Source organism: Pseudophryne corroboree, chromosome 4 (genome assembly GCF_028390025.1).
Source record: "Pseudophryne corroboree isolate aPseCor3 chromosome 4, aPseCor3.hap2, whole genome shotgun sequence".
NCBI lineage: Eukaryota > Metazoa > Chordata > Amphibia > Anura > Myobatrachidae > Pseudophryne > Pseudophryne corroboree.
The window spans coordinates 471,879,891-471,901,660 of NC_086447.1; the positions used below are offsets into that span (position 1 = coordinate 471,879,891).

The 21,770-nt window shown below is 43.7% G+C and overlaps 1 long non-coding RNA gene across 2 annotated transcripts in view; it reads left to right on the forward strand.

Annotated features, from left to right (window-relative positions):
* Positions 1-21,770, forward strand: part of LOC134909781 (uncharacterized) — a 96,807-nt gene that overhangs the window by 68,869 nt on the left and 6,168 nt on the right. Inside the window, exon 1 of one of the 2 annotated variants that reach the window (XR_010176024.1) lies at positions 415-513. The exons of the other annotated variant lie outside the window; for it this stretch is intronic. This is a non-coding gene — a long non-coding RNA (uncharacterized LOC134909781). Of the gene's footprint in view, positions 1-414; positions 514-21,770 lie in introns of those variants that run through there. 2 annotated transcript variants of the gene reach the window in all.

Sequence of the window (21,770 nt, forward strand, 5' to 3'; positions counted from 1 at the left end):
CAATTGCAATTTGCATGCCTCTGTAGAGATAAGGAATGTGTGTTCTCACAGCAGCGAATGGAACAAAAATAAAATCTATAATCCTTAATACCACACGGGCAGTAATTAGCTGTCCGGATCTATTTTACCATACTGTGCTATTCAGGGTGCCTTTTAATCTTAGGTTTTACGTGAGAAGCACAGCAATTCAGCCGGCGTCTTTGCCACTTCTCTAATCATACCTTTTAGTATTTTTAAACAGTTGCAAAAATCAAACACATATCTGTATTTTCAGTGACCTGTTGTCAAGTAGTGGATGTTGCATGAAAGTTTCACTTCATGATTTATGTCATTCACATGTTATTTGTTCCTAAACCTGTTATTGTTAAATTGCTGAAAGGTCGATCTAACTGCAAACACGTCTTCCACAGACGTTCAGCAAAAAATATTCAAGTCCAGTCCCATCCCCATCTCCGTCTACCTGCATCCCCACTCCGGGATTCTCCTGGAGAGGAAACTTAAAATGTACTGTAGGTAAGTATGATTCTAGTTTGTTACTGAACATCGCTCAGGTGTATAACACATGATTCAGTCCCTGCATGGGTGCAATGAAAGTTCACTTATGTATATATGTGTGTGTGTCTGTGTATGTATGTGAATATATATATAAATATATATATATATTGATAGTTTGGAGAGCACTCAAGTATGCATTAGAATCCCTTTGCAATTCTTTCTAAGATATCATACAAATTTGAAAATGGCCACGGAAAGTGGGATGATCCTGAAAAAAACCCTCTCACCAGATTCACCCAGACAGCAATATCACTCGTTAGTCCGTATTCTTCATAAAAATTAGTAAAAATGTTTTATTTAAAAAAGTATAAGACTCTTACATTGATCTTAACAATCGTGGGATATGATCTTATATGGACTTATTGTCCACCACAGCCGGGGAGGAGCTCAAATGACAGCCTGTCCACCCACTATGTTTATTCACCCAATGCGTTTCGTCTAAACAGACTTCCTCAGGGGTGTTTTTCTATGTAAGAGCGATGTCCTTACTGTAGAAATGTAATAATTGGGAAGGTATCCCTAAATACACATAACTAATCCTGGTATTAATATCCTATAATTGGTAGCATAACCAATACAGGGTAGTGCAATCCTCTTATAGCCAACGTACAGGAAAAATTCAGATTCTTTATAGACAGCTCTTATTTTTTATTAACTGCAATCTGGAGCTGCTGTCCTCACACTGCATGCCACACGCTACCGGAAGTGCGGGCTCCATACACTGGATGGCGCGGACGCGGCCGGAAACGCTGGGACCCGGGAAAGGTGAGGTATTTAAGTTTTCACTGTATTGTCACTAGTTTGCAGTGTCCTGAGGAAGGGGGTTCGTACCCCGAAACGTTGACAATAAATGCACTATTTGCTTTGATTCACCTCGTTTTGAAAGACTCTGAGTGCCGCCATTACCCTCTCTTCTGCATATTGGGGCCACCATACACCTAGGAGGGCACCGGAGCGATACCCCTACGGGGACAGCGGAGTGCCGGGCTGCTTCCATGGACTGACTGTATATATATATATATATATATATATATATATATAAAAACAACGGTAGCTTGGCACTCAGGATAAACATACAAATTCCGGGTGCCTTCCCAAAGAAGATAGATAGCGGCTTAGATCTTACTTGTAAGACAAGAGGCGGCACTCCAATAATTTAGTAGATCGAATGAAATTTAGTGAATCATCATACGCCCGTCCACAGCTGATAGTGCGGTACTCAGGGTACGAAATAAAGATGCAAGACAGTGCTCTTAAATCAATGTTTCAATCATTGTTAATTTTCGTCAGGACAATAAAAAAAATACAAAACAGTGTCTTACCTTATAAACCCCCACACAACAAGTGATGAACCTGCCTTCCCGCTGGATCCCCGGTCTGGGTAGGTGCGGTCCGATGACATGGGCGCGCAGCAGCGCGTTGCACGTCACAATCCATCCCCATGGTAACACCGAACATAACAATGAGCGGACACTAGAAAAGCAATACAGAGGCAATCATTTACAATATACAGTGACAATTAATGCAGCAATTAAGGATACAACACACTACATAAAAATATAACTAGACACTAGATCGCAGCGCACCAGTACATAAAGTCCTGATGAAACCAGCTACACATATAGTAATCAGTAAGCCTGATTATTGCATGCATAATTCGTAAATATTGAAGCAGTGTAAATAAATACATATTTCATAAATGATGAAGCAATATAAGTAAATCTGGTACAGCACGGAGATATATTAGCGCTGATGCACTCATCTCATACTGATGTTATAACATAATCAATGAATCACGACAACAGTACTAGACCATAAATAAAAATGATATATGGACTAGATTCAACAAGCAAAAAATAAAACATAACAACCAATATCTATGCTGTATGCTATGCTTATTTAGCAAAACAAGATAAAGGCATAATTTAATTTAAACCTTTTGGTGTTAAAACTTCAAGGCGATACTGTATATCCAAGTGGCCTCTCTATGCAAGTGGATCGCACCCCTGTCATCCCCTCTAGATAATGGGGATATGTGGTCTATCATTCTATATTTCAGGGATGTTAAACTTTGACCTGCCTCCAAAAAGTGACGTGCAATGGGATGCTCAGATTTACCAGTGGATAATGCACTTTTAATATTAGACCTGTGTGTGGCCATTCTTTCTTTAAACTTACAAGAAGTTTTGCCAATATATGTTAATCCACATGGGCAAAAAATTTGATAGATCACTAATTGTGATTCACATGTCAAATGGTGTCTAATAAAAAAAAAATCCGGAATGTGGATGAAAAATCGTATCACCAACAACAAGGTGTTTACATGTTACACACGCACATTTAAAGCAACCCCATTTTCTGTTACGTCCTAGAGGACACTGGGGTTCCATTTAGTACCATGGGTATAGACGGGTCCATTAGGAGCCATGGGACAATTTGATAGTGTTGGCTGGCTCCTCGCTCTATGCCCCTCCTACCAGACTCATTTTAGAAAATGTGCCTGGAGGAGCCGGTCACGCTTGTGGAAGTTCCTGAAGAGTTTTCTGCATTTATTTTATATGTTTGTTATTTTCAGGCAGGGCTGGTTGGCACCAGCCTGCCTGCTTCATGGGACTTGGGGCGGGGGGGGCGGCCCAATCTCTTGAAGGGTTAATGGTCCCGTTCCCCGCTGACAGAACACTGAGCTTCTGAGGGAACTATTCGCAAGCCCCACCACGGCGAGCGTACATTCCCGCAGCACGCCGCCACCCTTACAGAGCCAGAAGAATGAAGAGTGGTGAGTACTAAGCTGGCGTCCCAGTTAGCGGGGTGCTGGCCATTATAGCATCATTAGGGCACGGAGACGCACGGCTTCTAACTGGGGCGGAATGCGTCTCCAGACACAGTACACAACTGCATCTCCGTACACTGTACACAGTACCCACACTGGCAAAAACTGCCTTAAAACAGTTTTCTCTCCATTTTAAGCACCAGATTACCTCAGCCAGTATAAAAAAGCGGGAAGACTGCGTGCCATTAAAGGGGCAGAGCCTTCACTATGAGCGGATCCAGCAGCTAATCAACACCATTTTTCTTCTGCAGTGGACATAGATGCTGACTGAGATGGATGTGCAGCTCCTCTGGAGAGACTTCAGATTACATCAGCAGTACCAGGGGGTCATAACAGGGGGGGAGCGATTATTAGTGTACTAAGTCCCCTATCAGGGTACTTAGTCTGCGACCCGGCTAAGCTTGGCATTAGCGGTAAGGGCACGTGGGGGCTGGCTCCAAATAACTCTGTGTCTCCCTGAAGGGCTCTTTGTGAGTTCACTGTGATTAACCTTTTCCTGTGTGTGTGTGCTGTCACATTTACATTGTCAGGCAAAGAGTGTGTTTCTTGTACAGCGGAGTGTTCCTCTTCACCAGGAGGCTCACTACTGGGTACTCATGGCATTGCACCTTCCCAGAATAGTGGGACTGAACCGGAGTGGGTTAATTCCATTAAGGGAATGATCTCCAATATTTCTACGAAATTATCCCGCAATGAAAAAGAGAGGCAATACTTAAGACAGACTGTGGATGAGTTTATGAATAGAGACACAGTCCCCAAACCAGCATCTCAAACCCCTCCCATTTGTCCGCAAAAATGATCTCTGGCCCATATCCTGCAGTCTGACGCTGACGGGTCAGACATGGAGGAGGGCGAGGTGGATTTGAAGGGGGGGATACTACTCTGACACAGGTAATAGAGGCTCTTATAGAGGCTATCAGAGATGTACTGCAAATTCCTAATAAGTGTGAGGAATCTTATTTTAATGATAAAAAGAAGTCCTCAGTCACTTTTCCTGTGTCAAAGGAATTGAATACCCTGTTTGAAGAACCGTGGGTTAATCCTGATAAGAAATGTAAAAATCCCTAAAAGGTTGCTCTCATCTTTTCCTTTTCTTCTGTAGGATAGGAAAAAATGGGAACATCCACCTATAGTGGCTGTCACGAAAAATTGTATTGCCTGTCTCTGGTGCAGCCTCCCTAAAAGAAATGGCTGATCGTAAAATTGAGACTATACTCAAATCATTGTACACAGCTGCTGGGGTGGCCCAGAAACCCACTATTGCATGTGTATGGATCACAAAAGCCATTGCTAAATGGTCAGGTAACCTAATTGAGGGGTTAGACTCCTTGTCTAGGGTGGATGCTGTTTTACTCCTGCAGCATATACAGGACACTGCAAACTTTATGGTGGAAGCCATAAAAGAGATAGGTTTGCTTAATGCATGCACCACCACTATGGCAGTGTCAGCACACAGGGGCTTGTAGCTACGCCAGTAGACTGCTGATGCGGACTCCAGGAAAGTCGTGGAAAGCCTACCATTCATAGGAGAGGCCTTGTTTGGAGATGAAATAGACAAATGAATCTCCAAAGCTACTGCGGATAAATCTATGTACCTTCTGCAGCTCCCCCAGCCAGGAAAGCTTATTCACCTTCAAATTTACAGTCCTTTCAGACGGCCAAATTTAAGGGCAAATCCAGAGGTGCTTCTACAGCCTCCAGAGGCGCAAGAGGTAAACCACGCAAACCTGCAACTGCAGGTGCTCAGGAACAGAGCTCAGGCTCTGCTTCCTCAAAGCCTTCAGCATGACGGTGGACTGGAGGGCTGTCAGGTGGAAACCCAACTAAAAATTTTCAGTCACATCTGGTCAAGTTCGTGCCGGGATACCTGGATCATAGATCTTATTTCCCAGGGCAACAGACTGGAGTTCCAAGAGCTCCCACCTCACAGATTCTTCAAAGGATGCAAGCTTCAGAGGCTGGGGAGCAGTCACCCAGGGGGTGCAGTTTGAAGGAAGATGGTCAAGTGAGGAAGTTATCCTTCCAATCAACATTCTGGAACTCAGGGCCATATACAACGCCATTCTGCAGGCCTCATATCTTCTTCAAGATCGGGCCATTCAGGTCCAGTCGGACAATGTGACAGCAGTGATGTACATAAACCAACAGGGTGGAACGAAAAGCAGAGCAGTAATGTCAGAGGTGTCAAGAATTCTCCTCTGGGCAGATGGTGTGGCATTGTCAGCGGTCTTCATCCCGGGAGTAGACAACGGGGAAGCAGACTTCCTCAGCAGACACGACCTGCACCCGGGGTAGTGGGTCCTTCACCCGGAGGTGTTCAGGTGCTTGACACATCAATGGGTATATCCACAAATCGACATGATGGCCTCTCGTCTCAAGAAGAAGCTCAAGCGGTATTGTTCCAGGTCGAGAGTCCCACAGGCAGTGGCGGTAGACGCTCGCGCGAATCCATGGGTCTATCAGATGGTGTACATGTTTCCTCTACTTCCTCTGATCCCAAGAATTCTAAAAAGAATAAAAAGGGAAAAGGTTGAAGCAATACTCATTGTTCCGAACTGGCCAAGAAGGGCCTGGTACGCAGACCTTGTGGAGATGCTCCTCGAAGATCCGTGGCCTCTACCTTTTCGCAAGGATCTTCTGCAACAGGGTCTGTTCGTCTATCAGGAAGTTAAACAGATGATTCTAACCAGAAGAGGGATCCCTAACAAAGTTATCCCAACTATGATTCAAGCCAGGAAGGGGGTAACGTCTAAACATTACCACCGTATTAGGAAGAAATACGTGTCTTGGTGTGAAAGCAGAAATTTTTCTGCTGTGGAATTTCATCTGGGACGTCTCCTGCTTTTTCTGCAGGCAGGTGTGGATGTGGGCCTACGTCTGGGCTAAAGAAAATTACAGATTTCGGCCTTGTCCATTTTCTTTCAAAAACAATTGGCTTCTCTCCCTGAGGTCCAGACGTTCTTGAAAGGTGTTCTGCACATCCAACCTCCCTTTGTGCCTCCCTCCCCTTGGGATCTCAAGTTTGTGCTGCAGTTCCTCCAATCAGACTGGTTTGAACCGTTACAGGAGGATGACGTAAAATATCTTACGTGGAAGACCGTCACACTGTTGGCTTTAGATTCAGCAAGATGTGTGTCAGAGCTGGGGGCTTTGTCTCACAAGAGCCCCTATTTAATTTTCCATGAGGACAGAGCTGAACTCAGAACTCGTCAGCAGTTTCTTCGTAAAGTGGTGTCTGCATTTCACATCAACCAACCTATTGTGGTTCCGGTTATCACTGACACCTCTGCTACTTCAAAGTCTTTGTATGTTGTGAGGTCTTTGAAGGCATATGTAAAGAGGACAGCTCATCACAGGAAATCCGACTAGCTGTCTGTTCTCTATGATCCCAATAAAATTGGGTGTCCTGCTTCAAAGCAGACAATTGGATCAGGCTCACTATCCAGCATGCTTATTCCACGGCAGGTTTGCTGGTACCAAAATCTGTACAGGCCCACTCTACTAGGTCGGTGGGTTCTTCCTGGGTGGCTGCATGGGGTGTCTCAGCTTTACAGCTCTGCCGAGCGGCTACTTGGTCTGGTTCAAACACGTTTGCTAAGTTCTACAAGTTCGATACTTTGGCCTCTGAGGACCTTCAGTTTGGTCAATCAGTTCTGCAGTAACCTCAGCATACTCCCACCTGGTTTGGGAGCTTTGGTACTTCCCTATGGTACTAAATGGAACCCCAGTATCCTCTAGGATGTAGGAGAAAAAAGGATTTTAATTACCTGCCGGTAAATCCTTTTCTCGTAGTCCGTAGAGGATACTGGGCGCCCGTCCGGTGCTTTGTTTTCCCTGCACTGTTACTTGGTTAAGTATTGTTGGTTCAGCTGTTGCTGTTTAAAGTTAGGTCAGCATAGCTATCCTCTGGTTTGTGTGTGCTGGTTCGGAATCTCACCACTATCCTTTACTTCCTTCTCTCAAAGTATGTCCATCTCCTCAGGCACAATTTCCTAGACTGAGTCTGGCAGCAAGGGCATAGAGGGAGGAGCCAGCCCACACTATCAAATTCTTAAAGTGCCCATGGCTCCTAGTGGACCCGTCTATACCCATGGTACTAAATGAAACCCCAGTGTCCTCTACGGACTATGAGAAAAGGATTTACCGGTAGGTAATTCAAATCCTATTTTTGTTGGCTAAAAAATATTGGAGGGGTCTCTTTGCCTTTATTGGATACATCGGCTTTGATACATCGGCAAGGATATCACACAAATTGCTGGCTCTGGAATATGCTGGCATCAATGAAGTTGCCTCCAAACTCAACTCATTATCAGTTTGAACCAGAGTCCATAAATCTTTAGAAATCCTATTAATATTAGGCGATAAGGTGTTAAACTGATTCACCCATGTGAGTTTGTGTTCATTCCCATGTCTGATTTGTTTATATAACAGATTATCTCGGTCAAGAGCTAGCACTTTCTCCTTCATAGATAGTAATTCCAAACGCTTACACCCTCAGTCAACAAATTTCTCAATCAATTTGTCAACTTGTGCAGTAGCTCTATCAATATTACTGGTAATCCTTCTGAGACTTATCATTTTAGAATATTATATTATACTTTTAGCACCCCTAGGATGACAACTATTGGCATGAAAAAAAGTGTTCCGATCTGTCTCCTTAGAGAAGACAGTCGTCCTAATCATCCGATTTTCAACCAGGATTTTAACATCCAGAAAATCTATCTCACTCTGATGCATTTTAAACGTAAACTTGACTGAGCAATCAGTAAAATTATGCAAGTTCAAAATACTCTCAAACTCATCACGTGGATCTTGCCAAAACATTAGATCGTCAATTTATGGAATCTGGTTCAAACTGATAATGAGTTGAGTTTAGAGGCAACTTCATTGATGCCGGCATATTCCAGAGCCATCAATTTGCGTGATATCCTTGTACAAACCGATGTATCCAATAAAGGCAAAGAGACCCCCCAACATTTTCTAGCCAACAAAAAATGGGCTTCCTTTAAATGTGCGTATTTTAAATGTAAACACCTTATTGTTGGTGATATGTTTTTTCATCCACGTTCTGGGAAAAAAAAATTATTAGACACCATCAGACGTGTAAATCACAATTCGTGATATATCAAATTATTTGTGGATTATCATATATTGGCAAAACTTCTTGTAAGTTTAAAGAAAGAATGGCCACACACAAGTTCAATATTAAAATTGCATTATCCCCTGGTAAATCTGAGCATCCCATTGCACGTTACTTTTTGGAGACAGGTCATAGTTTAACATCCCTGAAATATAGAATGATAGACCACATCCCCCCCTTTATCTAGAAGGGATGACAGGGGTGCGATCCTCCTTCGTGGAAAGGCAACTTGGATACATCGCCTTGAAGTTCTAACACCGAAAGGTTTAATTGAAATTATGCCTTTATCTTGTTTCACTTAATAAGCATAGCATACGGCATAGATATTGGTTGTGTTATGTTTTATTTTTTGCTTGTTGAATCTAGTCCATCTATCATTTTTATTTATGGTATAGTACTATTGTCAAAGTCAGAAAAATATCCCTATACACGCTGCCATATTTGCACCTCACGCTGGTCCGCGCTGCGCATGCGTGCGCTTTCCCGTGATAGCGCATACCCGCTGATGCGTGCACCCGCTCGCATCGGTATGCGTATTTACGGTAAAGAGTATGTAGTCGTAGCGTGCGACCCAATCGTTACATATTTTCACAATTAATGTAGTTTGTAGACCATGGTCCCTTTGATAGATTCTGAAAGTTTGGTTAATATGGAATGTCCCTGAACGGAGGAATCCCTCTTTGTATTGTGCTAAGAGTCTAACAGGAATCATACAGCAGTGTTTGGTACCCATCGGAAGAGTATTTAAATAGCAATATTCCGGTGTTGGTTTGGAGCGTATTAATCGCTCGTGCGGATAGTTATGGACATAAGAAGTTTATGTCCATTTCTATTATTTACTCATACTCAGGTATGCGGCGGGAAACCTAGTTTCCCACCCACCTGAGCCGTTTGAAATCGTCACAGCCCACCTGTATGAATCACCCTATGACCTTTTGTTATAGTGCGAAGCCGAATTCCTGCGTCCAATGGACAATGAGGTTGTAGGGACCATTAGATTGCATTGTGTGAGTAGCATAAAAGACGGGCCTGTGGCATCCAGCCTTCACTTCTCATCAAACGGTTCTCATTGCTGATAATCGGGAAGCTGGATGTCCAGGGGCGCATGCGATCATACCCTTTGTGCGTAAGTTTTTCTCCGTAATCATATTGTCTTACTGTGAGCCAATCTCTCTCTCTCTCCGTCTCTCTCTCTCTCTCTCTCTCTCCCTTCTCTTTCTCTCGTATCTCCCATTGACTAGTATTGTATTGTATTAGGTCAGCATAGTATTGTATTGTATTTCTTGTATAGTTATTCGGTTAGGAAGTCTCTGTTATATTGTAGTGTATCATTTGTACTGTGATTCTTTTTGCAAGTATAATAGTTATAATACAGATAATAGGCTTTGGACCCTAAACCAGTATCTGTGTATTTCCTATAGTTTTAAGTGTTCACTTGAGCGTCGGTGACGCTCAAGCAGCTTTGTAGTTAGTCAGGTTACACAAGGTTGCACTTACACCCTGTATTCACATTAAGGTATTCTGTGTATTTCATTGATAAAAGGTTTAGACATAAAGGTATAGCGTTGTGAGCGTCTGCGCCGCTGGTGATCTCCTCGTGGTCTCGAGCGTCCGCTACGCCATAGCGAATCATTACTCTAGTCATCACCAATAACTTGTTGTCCTGTGATCACTGGGCCGTGAGCGAACGTGACGCTTGAGCGTCTCGCCTACGGCTAAGCGATCGTTACGCAACTAGCGTACCCTTACGGTACTTCTTAAGTAAACAGCGTACTGTGTTCTTAGACTTCATTAAGGGTTGTTTATACGACAAAGGATTTTAACATTGTCAATTGGGGGACTCGTCCTGTCCTTCTCATATCTGCACTAGGTAGATCAGCAGACATTATCCCCCAGCAAAGGGTGGGAGGTTGTCTCGCAGTGCTGACGGGATAAGCGTCTGCTTCACTTAGATAAAGAGTGCTGAAGGAATCCGGGAACCGGAAGTAAGAACAAAACGCTTGTGTCTTTTAAAACTGTTTATTTTTCTTCTGTCTCGCGTATATACGCACGCATACATATATATATCTGCATTTCTTTTCCATCTGTGTATTTCATAAATTTCGTATATCACTATTCCTGTTTGCCAATTTTTATAGTTGATAGAAAGTGCTAAAAAAAGATTTGCTGTTATTTCATAATAGAGGTAATAGTTAAAAGTGTAGACAAACACACAGGTTTGCCTGGGAGATAAGGCAAAGCCAGTGGGGTACGCGGTAGATGATCAGGGATCATTTACATTGATAAAAGTATATTGTGTTACGGTGGATCTTTGTTTTGCGTACACGTGTCTCTAACAAAGACTAGCGTACGCAATCCAAAGGCCGACGCACGCAGCGTTCATTACGCAACGTAGCGTCCGGTTACGCCCACGTAGCTCAAGTAACGCAAAGGCGATAAGTAACGCACAGCGGTAGATAACGCGACGCGGTAAATAACGCAAATCTATTTTTGGAAAATTTGAAATTTAGTTTAACAGATCCTGCTCCTAATTGGTAACACAGCTGGGCTAAAGATAATTTCTGCGCAGAAATAGATATAGAAACGAAAGTGTACATGTGTTGAGTGAGTGTGTTTTTTATTACATAAGCTATATAACTTAGAGGTTGAACCAAAAGGAAAGTCGGGTACTCGTCAAGGAACATACGTGTAAGTGACATATACGGTGGCTAAGGAGGCATCCTTGGTTAATTAAAATATGAGCATTAGAGTATAGCGGATCACAAGGTAACAAGACCAGGAGGTCACAAGGTAAACAAGACCAGGAGGTCATAAGGTACAAGAAGGTCCGCTATAAAGGTACAAGAAGCACAACCCCGGGGGTTGGTGCTAAAACCCATATAGGCCATTGGAAGCTCTGGCTGAAGGAATTCGCAGCCGCAATTTTCGATTCCATTGATCTCTCAGTACATAACAGGTAGTGCTTATGTACTGAACGATTGTACCGCACGTAATTGTGTGCAGTAGTTAGTAATCTGACCTAATACCATTAGAGTAAAGTGGTCATAAACGCTATTTGTACATTCTGACGTGATTTGTGTAATTTTTTATTTTTAAAAGGGAAGTTCGCTGGTCACTCAGGAACTATCTAACAACCTCACCTTTACTGGAAAGAGTAAGTGTCCTGCGGGTAACCCTCATATGTTCCAGTAAATAAAGGTTCACAGGGGCCCTGAGTTGGGTACAACAGCTCTGGATACAGTGATTGCAGTACTGGCCAACGTGGGCGAGAAGTGAGTGGGGTACTTGGTAAACCGCCACCGCCAGCCTGCCCAGGACATCTTGGTTTGTTTGTAAGGGTTCGCTGAAAACCTTGATATAAAGATCCAAGGAGGAATAAGCAACACCTGCAGATTATGGGGGCCAATTGTTCAGGTAGGGGGCGATCAACCTCGGTTCGGGTTGATTCAGAGAACCGACCAGTCGGGTCGGCAAGATACATCATGTGTGAAAAATACGGAAGTCACACGGAGGTTTTATGTGATGAATGGGAGAGAATGACTGTACAAGACAGGGAGAAATTCCCAAGAATAGGTAGCTTCAGTCCAGAAGTGTTACAAAATTTAAGGAGGAGGATATGTCTCATAAAATCAACAAAGAGACGAATTCAGCATCATGATTATTTACAGCTGTGGCAACAGGAAGGTGAGATACAGAGAGGTTTGGCTCTGGCGGCGGGATCTGGGGCAGTCAGGAAACTGATCGCCACAGCCCCGCCACCACCATACATAGCAGGAGAGGAGTTGATTACGGAGAGAAACGCACTGGGTTGTAAAACACAAACACTTAGTAACCCTGTAAATGTTAATGATGTTAACCAAGTAACTCATGCAAGTATTAACCCGTGCAAGTTGTACCCTGTTTTGAACTTTCCTCAGGAGTGTGATCAAGAAGACGATCCAGCAACAATTTCAGCTCTCTCTCTAGCGGCCACCATAGCAGAGACCACAGTAGGCACAGCAACACCCACGAGATTAGCGAAGGCCCCTAGCGGAGGGATAGGTGAGGTCGTGTCAACGGGTAAGTACGGCACCATGCATTATACTGAAACAATTTCACCACAAGTTGTAGAATCTACACAGAATGAGGTTGTTAGAGTTAACCCTGTTAGAGTAATAGCAGTTCCCAATGGGAAAACAGATGTATCAGGAGCCACTCCCATAAGGAACATTGCCATGTACACTCCATTTTCCCGAATGGAATTAAGAACAATAGTGTCTGAATTTCCTGACCCCAGGAAAGACTTAGTTGCTAGCCAAAAATACATCAGGGATCTAGGTAACACTGTAGAACCCAACAACAAGGATTGGCAGATACTGCTAAGAGCTTGTTTACCTTCAAATGTCGACTCAGTTCAATTCTTAGCTGATTGTGGACTAGATAAAGATGTACCACTTTCAGATGTGTACAACAAAGATAACGTAAAAAGGATAAATTTACAGCTAAAGGAGTATTTCCCAGCCGTTGTTAAATGGAACAAAATATTCTCCATTAGACAAAAAGAGTCCGAAACGGCAACAGAATATTTTCATCGGGCACTATTAGAAATGGCAAAGTACACTGGAATAGAAGACATTAGGACCAACCCAAACCACCAAGAAGTAGCAGTATCTGTACTGATGGATGGTTTAAAGGAAACATTAAAGACTAGGGTTCAGACCACGCAACCATGTTGGCGAGGTCTGTCGGTGTCCACATTGAGAGAGGCTGCTATTGATCACGACAGAAACATCACTAGACACAGGGAGTCGCAAAGTGATAAGTTGATGGCAGTAAGTATACAGGCGCTGACCACAAGGCAGCCTGCGTATGTACCACCGAATCCTGTGGGTAAGTCAAGTGTAATAACATGTTTTTCTTGTAACAAACAGGGACACTATGCACGAGACTGTAGAACAAAGAGTGTACAAAGATCTTTTCAACCCCCTAGACAACGACACGACACACGACATTGGGAGCAGGGTCCACAGAGGCGGAGTTTTGAGCCACATACAGGGGAAACAAAAAGATACCCCCCGAACAGAGATTGGCATGCCTCTGGTAGTTCCCAGCTAACTCCACCACAAGTAGTTGCTGCCAACGGGATTCAGGGAGGTCAGCATACCCAATAGGGGTGTGGCCATACCTGTAATCTGCAGCCAGTGAAATTGATTGCCAGTCTTGGAAGTGAACCAGAGATTGCAATCAATGTAGCTGGTAAAACCTTAAACTTTCTTGTAGACACAGGGGCGGCCAAGTCAGTGATAAATTCGACAGTGGGCATGAGAACCACTGGTAGGACAGTTCCAGCCATGGGAGTAACCGGAGTAGTCCAGCACTACCCTGTTAGCAAACCAGCCGAGATTACAATAGGGCCTTTGCATACCAAGCATTCATTTTTGCTAGCTGCATCGGCACCAACCAATCTCCTGGGAAGAGACTTACTATGTAAAATGGGTTGCGTCATTTATTGTACTCCTGAAGGTGTATTCTTGGACATTCCTGAGAATCACGCTCAGGAAGTACGAGACATGTTAGACTCCCCATCAAAATTAATGTCACATCCCATTATGACAAATAGGAATCCATCCCAAATAGAAGAGATGACATCTCAGATACCAGAGTCACTTTGGACAAAAGATGGACAGGACACTGGATTAATGGCAAACGTAGCTCCAGTAGTTGTACAAGTAAAAGATGGTAGGATAGCTCCAAAAATCCCACAGTATCCTCTGAAGCCAGAGGTGGAGTTAGGAGTTTTCCCAGTAATAGAGCGCTTGCTACAACAGGGCATTCTAGTAAGAACGTCCAGCACAGCAAATAGTCCCATCTTCCCTGTTAAAAAGAGTGGGGGGAGGGGTTACAGGCTAGTGCAGGATCTAAGGGGGATTAACAAAATAGTTGAGAGTCAGTTCCCCGTAGTGCCAAATCCAGCTGTCATCCTAATGCAAATTCCTCCCACTGCCAAATTTTTCACTGTTATTGACCTCTGCTCCGCATTCTTTTCGGTACCTCTGCACCCTGACAGCCAATATTTGTTTGCATTCACATACAGAGGAGTCCAATACACGTGGACTCGGTTACCCCAAGGTTTCATAGACAGTCCAAGTATATTTTCTCAGGCTTTGCATGATTGTTTACAGTCTTTCCAACCGGAGGGTGGATCAGTATTGATACAGTATGTAGATGATTTACTACTGTGTTCAGATTCGCTGGAAACTTCCCTGAAGGATACGAAACAGCTCCTGTTTCATCTTTCAGACACAGGACATAAGGTTTCCAAAGACAAGTTGCAATTATGCCAACCTAAGGTAAAATATTTGGGACACTGTCTAACACAAGGACTGAGACACCTGACCGCTGATAGAATCCAAGCCATTAGAGACATGACACTGCCACAAACCCAGCAACAGATCAGGACGTTTTTAGGAATGTGTGGGTATTGCCGTAATTGGATCCCAGGGTTTTCCATATTGGCGTTACCTTTGCAGGAAATGGTCTCCTCAAACAAACCTGATAGGATCTCGCATACAGACGAATCCGAAACAGCATTTGAGAGACTCAAACAGTGCCTAACGCAGGCACCAGCACTAGGTATGCCAGACTATGGGAAACCCTTTGAACTATACGGAACAGAAAGTGCTGGTTGCGCAGCAGGTGTACCAACCCAAAAACACGGTGATGCCAGCAGGCCAGTTGCATACTACAGCGCTCAGCTAGACACGGTAGCGCGATACCTCCCCACATGCTTGCGTAGCGTTGCGGCCATAGCATTGCTAGTGACAAAAAGCGAAGATGTCGTGCTAGGCCACAACCTCACAATCCATACACCACATGCAGTATCTGCCTTATTGAATTCTGCCCAAACCAGACACGTCTCATCAGCAAGGTTTACAAGATGGGAATTGGCATTAATGGCCCCAGTAAACATCACCATAAGGAGATGCAGCGCATTAAATCCTGCGACATTTCTCCCAGGTGTGCCTGGTCAGACACAAAGGGTGGAAGGTGAGAGTGATGGGGAAGGAGGATTTAATACAAAGGAAGACACACATGATTGTATGGAATATTTGACCCAAAATTTTACCGCAAGGCCTGACATCAGTGACAATCCACTGGAAGATGCAGAACTCACGTTCTACACTGACGGTAGTTGTCATAGACAGTCAGACTCGGGAGACTTGTGTACTGGATACGCAGTCGTAGATGACCAAGACACCATAGAAGCGGAACCGCTAGGTCCACCTCACTCAGCCCAGGTTGCTGAACTGGTCGCCCTAACCAGAGCATGTGAATTGGCTAAGGGTAAGTCAGCCAATATCTACACCGATTCTAGATACGCCTTCGGGGTAGTACATGATTTCGGAGCCCTATGGCGCCTCAGAAATTTCATGACGGCAGCTGGTACACCGATAGCGCATGCAGCTTATATAAAAAGGCTTCTAACAGCGATACAGGAACCCGACAGAGTGGCTGTTATCAAATGTAAAGCACATACATATAGTCAAGACCCAGTGTCACTTGGTAACAGCCGAGCAGACGAAGCAGCTAAGCTTGCAGCTGCTACCCCCATACAGACAGACACCACACAACTGATGGTATTTAATACCATCAACACACAGAAGTTGTGTGAAATGCAGAATTTGTGTTCCACACAGGAAAGAGCAGTCTGGAAGGCAAAGGGATATGGCCAAGAGTCCTCAGGGCTCTGGACGGATGGACATGGTAAACCAGTGGCCCCCAGAGCATATCTTCCATGTCTGGCTGAAGCAGCTCATGGGTTGACTCATCTAGGCAAGGAGGGAATGTGCAAATTGGTAAGAGCATACTGGTGCGCCCCAGGATTCTCCTCTCATGCGGGTAAAAGAGCAATGTCATGCCTTACCTGTCTGAGAAAGAATATTGGAAAAGCAATACCTACAGAACCATCCCATATCCCACCTGCCGGCGGCCCTTTCCAGGTAATACAAATTGACTTCATTCAATTACCCCCATGTCGAAATTTGAAATATGTACTTGTTTGTATAGATGTTTTCTCGAATTGGGTCGAAGCATTTCCAGCAGCTACAAATACCGCTATGTTTACAGCTAAGAAAATTGTGCAGGAATTTGTATGTAGATATGGTATCCCTAGAATCATTGAAAGTGATAGGGGTACCCATTTTACCGGTGATGTCTTTCAAGGAATGTGTAAATTAATGGGTATTGATAGCAAGCTGCACACTCCGTACCGTCCGCAGGCGAGTGCGAAGGTCGAAAGAGTGAACAGCACTATTAAAAATAAATTGAGTAAAGTAATGGCAGAGACAGGATTGACATGGCCAGAAGCTTTACCCATTGTTTTGTATAGCATCAGAACCACTCCCAGGTCCCCTCTTAACCTGTCCCCTTTTGAAATTCTGTTTGGTCGACAACCGCATGTCATGATTAACCCTCAGGATGATTTGAAATGTAACAATGAAGTAACTGTAAAATACTTGATTAACATGAGTAAGCAGTTGAGGAATCAAAATGATAATCTGAAGTTGGTGATTCCTGATTTACCAGATAGTAATTGTCATGACATTGAACCTGGGGATTATGTAATGATACGAAATTTTCTACGCTCAGGTTGTCTTATTGATAGATGGGAAGGACCATACCAGGTCTTATTGACTAGCACCACAGCATTGAAGGTTGCTGAGAGAGAGACTTGGGTCCATTCATCCCACTGCAAAAAGGTTGCTGATCCAGAGAGGTCCCGTGATAAGGAACAGACGGTAGAGGTTGTATCACTGGAGTGTCTGTTCCAGGAGGACTGAGGCGGCACCTGAGCCTTGAAGACCGAAAGCAGTTGTTGACTCCCTTCCCCCTTTTATTGTTTTTCTCCACTTCCCATCCCCTCTCCCTTAAAATTTCTTTTTCCCCCTTCTCATTCTTCTCTATTTCCTCCTCGAAGATGGACTAGCCCCAAGAGACTGTGATCCGGATTTTGATGTTAACCATGATGTTGACCAGAGCAGTCTGTTCCGGCGAGAGTACCATAGAGGTCGAGAGAGGTTCTGGAATGGGTTCCGATTATGATGATGGAGGCGTAGTTTTCCAAGATCAACCAAACCAACAAGCAAAGGCGAGTATCAGAAAACGATCCGATAGAAGAAATTGTGATGGATTGTTAGCTGAAGAAAACTGTATCTGTAGGCTCTGTGACAATTTGATTGAGGATGGGTGCATAAAGAAATGCCAATCCAGTTTTAATATCCATATGGACCGGCATCCATTGAGTGACTATCACTCCTTAGTGGGTAACGTATTAAACCAAACAGATTGTTGGGTATGCTCTCAAGTACCTCAGGGTCATAGCAAATCAGGGCTAGTACCATTTCCTTTAACGTTAGGGGAGGTACTTGAGCTAAGTGGTGGGAGACCGGTGGACCGGAGGTTTAACATCTCCAGCCCTCCTAGTTTGAAGCTCCACCAATACCATGTGGATAGGTCCCTCTTATGTTTCAATATCTCCAATCCCCGTAAGCCGGGAAATTGGGAAGTGTCATGGAGCAACCTTACCATGACCTTCTCACACAGAGCAGATAGAATGCCTACAGATACAGAGCTTGTACGCCACATAGCCAGTAGAGGAAAATCTTTCCGGTATAGATACACCCTAGGAAATAGAATTACTAGAGTTGGAGAAGTATCACCAGGATACTGTGCACATATCGTACAGTCTGATACGTGCATTAAGCAGATGGAAGAATTAGGGTCAGGAGATTTCACATGGAAGGTTTGTAATATGGTAATGTCCTTCTCCGTCCCATATGTTCTCCCCGATGATGCATATTTCATATGCGGGAGAAAGGCGTACAAGTGGCTTGCCCCAAACTCTGAAGGATTGTGTTATATTGGAAAGGTATTGCCTGAAGTGATGACTGTTACACATGACAAAATGAAGGACATACACCGTGGTGCCCAAGCTCCTTATACTCACACTCATTACGAGCACCGAGTTAAAAGACAACTGTCAGAAAGGTTAGAGCATCCGGCCTCTGATCTTATCCATGAATCCACCGGGATTCAGGTTCTGGTAGCGATAGATTTCACTCGCACCGCTCGGGGAGTGATGAATTATAGATACATTTCCGCACTCGCCAATTTGTTAGATAATATCACTGAAATGTATGATGACACGATCAGATACACTGGAAGAGAACTTCAAGCTTATAAAACAGAACTAGTTCAGCATAGGATGGTTCTTAATTATCTTACAGCAGTAACAGGCGGATATTGTGTTACATTGGCAACACAGTACGGCATAAAGTGTTGCACGTATATCACAAATAGCACCGAGGATCCGGTAGAGGTCATAGACCAAAAGATGGACGATATTCTCCAATTAAAATGGGAATTTCGCCGAAAACACAATCTCACCCTTGCCGCTGTAGGTAATGAGTTGACTAGTTGGGTGTCATGGTTGAACCCGCGAAATTGGTTCTCCGGTTTAGGAGACTGGGCTCAAGGAGTCATAATGGATGTTGGAAAGTTTCTCCTATGTATTTTAGGTGTTGTTATATCTATTGGATTGATATTTAGATGCGGGCAGGCTTTAATGAGGTGCAAACAAAGTACAAGAGTGATGAGCTTGAGGAGCGAGGAAACTGTAATTAACCTGGATTTGATTTATGACCCAATGATAGAAACCAGGATGTGATGAAAAATGCGATTATACGGTCCGTTTCTTTCACCTGTTTTTCTGCTTTTCCCCAAGATACAAAAACCCCCTTGGACGAGGAAGTTGACGAGACGCTATACAGACAACAGACAAGCACCAAAGATGAAGTTTTGACCACTTGAGAAATGGACATTTGATGAACTTTGCCATGGATCCCCAGTTTCCCTAGTATTTTTAAACTCACGCTAGCCCAACATTTTTGTAAATCTGATGGCACTGACAAAGCTATTTGCTCATGCCCAAGGAGCAATACAGCGCAAAGAAGACGACTCTCAACAGATACCGAACAAAACTTCAACGACAGATGTACATTTACCTGACATAGAATATCATTGCATTTTCCATAAGTGTTCTTCATCCTCATCTCTACAACCCTCAGGTAATAACACACATAGTATAGGGAATACAGGCACAGATATCAGCAATCACATACTTCCCCCATTCATGTATCATCAACTAAAATGTGCATCCCCATTTTGTTACAACTGAAAGCCGAAATGAGCTCGGTAAAGTTTGACAGCCCATCCACAGACCTGTACCACGGGATAAGAAGGAATTCAAATGTATACTTCGCAATACCTCGAAGCTTGATTTACCACACGTACGGCACGATGATACATGACCCTCCAAACATGGACTCATACACACATGCTTCTGCTTTCTCACTAGGTCATACCCTCTTCACACCTACTCCTCTCTTCTTCCTTACCCAACCATGGAAATGAATTAACCCCTGACTTATATTTTTCTCCTTTTTTTGTTTTGAAGGTGGCAGTTATTATTGACTGCCAAAGGGTGGACTGTCAAAGTCAGAAAAATATCCCTATACACGCTGCCATATTTGCACCTCACGCTGGTCCGCGCTGCGCATGCGTGCGCTTTCCCGTGATAGCGCATACCCGCTGATGCGTGCACCCGCTCGCATCGGTATGCGTATTTACGGTAAAGAGTATGTAGTCGTAGCGTGCGACCCAATCGTTACATATTTTCACAATTAATGTAGTTTGTAGACCATGGTCCCTTTGATAGATTCTGAAAGTTTGGTTAATATGGAATGTCCCTGAACGGAGGAATCCCTCTTTGTATTGTGCTAAGAGTCTAACAGGAATCATACAGCAGTGTTTGGTACCCATCGGAAGAGTATTTAAATAGCAATATTCCGGTGTTGGTTTGGAGCGTATTAATCGCTCGTGCGGATAGTTATGGACATAAGAAGTTTATGTCCATTTCTATTATTTACTCATACTCAGGTATGCGGCGGGAAACCTAGTTTCCCACCCACCTGAGCCGTTTGAAATCGTCACAGCCCACCTGTATGAATCACCCTATGACCTTTTGTTATAGTGCGAAGCCGAATTCCTGCGTCCAATGGACAATGAGGTTGTAGGGACCATTAGATTGCATTGTGTGAGTAGCATAAAAGACGGGCCTGTGGCATCCAGCCTTCACTTCTCATCAAACGGTTCTCATTGCTGATAATCGGGAAGCTGGATGTCCAGGGGCGCATGCGATCATACCCTTTGTGCGTAAGTTTTTCTCCGTAATCATATTGTCTTACTGTGAGCCAATCTCTCTCTCTCTCCGTCTCTCACTCTCTCTCTCTCTCTCTCCCTTCTCTTTCTCTCGTATCTCCCATTGACTAGTATTGTATTGTATTAGGTCAGCATAGTATTGTATTGTATTTCTTGTATAGTTATTCGGTTAGGAAGTCTCTGTTATATTGTAGTGTATCATTTGTACTGTGATTCTTTTTGCAAGTATAATAGTTATAATACAGATAATAGGCTTTGGACCCTAAACCAGTATCTGTGTATTTCCTATAGTTTTAAGTGTTCACTTGAGCGTCGGTGACGCTCAAGCAGCTTTGTAGTTAGTCAGGTTACACAAGGTTGCACTTACACCCTGTATTCACATTAAGGTATTCTGTGTATTTCATTGATAAAAGGTTTAGACATAAAGGTATAGCGTTGTGAGCGTCTGCGCCGCTGGTGATCTCCTCGTGGTCTCGAGCGTCCGCTACGCCATAGCGAATCATTACTCTAGTCATCACCAATAACTTGTTGTCCTGTGATCACTGGGCCGTGAGCGAACGTGACGCTTGAGCGTCTCGCCTACGGCTAAGCGATCGTTACGCAACTAGCGTACCCTTACGGTACTTCTTAAGTAAACAGCGTACTGTGTTCTTAGACTTCATTAAGGGTTGTTTATACGACAAAGGAATTTAACATTGTCACTATTATCGTGATTCATTGATTATGTTATATCATCAGTATGAGATGAGTGCATCAGCGCTAATATATCTCCGTGTTGTACCGGATTTACTTATATTGCTTCATCATTTATGAAATATGTATTTATTTACACTGCTTCATTATTTACAAATTCTGCATGCAATAATCAGGCTTACTGATTACTATATGTGTAGCTGGTTTCGTCAGCACTTTATGTACTGGTGGGCTGCGATCTAGTGTCTAGTTAGTCTAGTTATATTTTTATGCAGTGTGTTGTGACCTTAACCA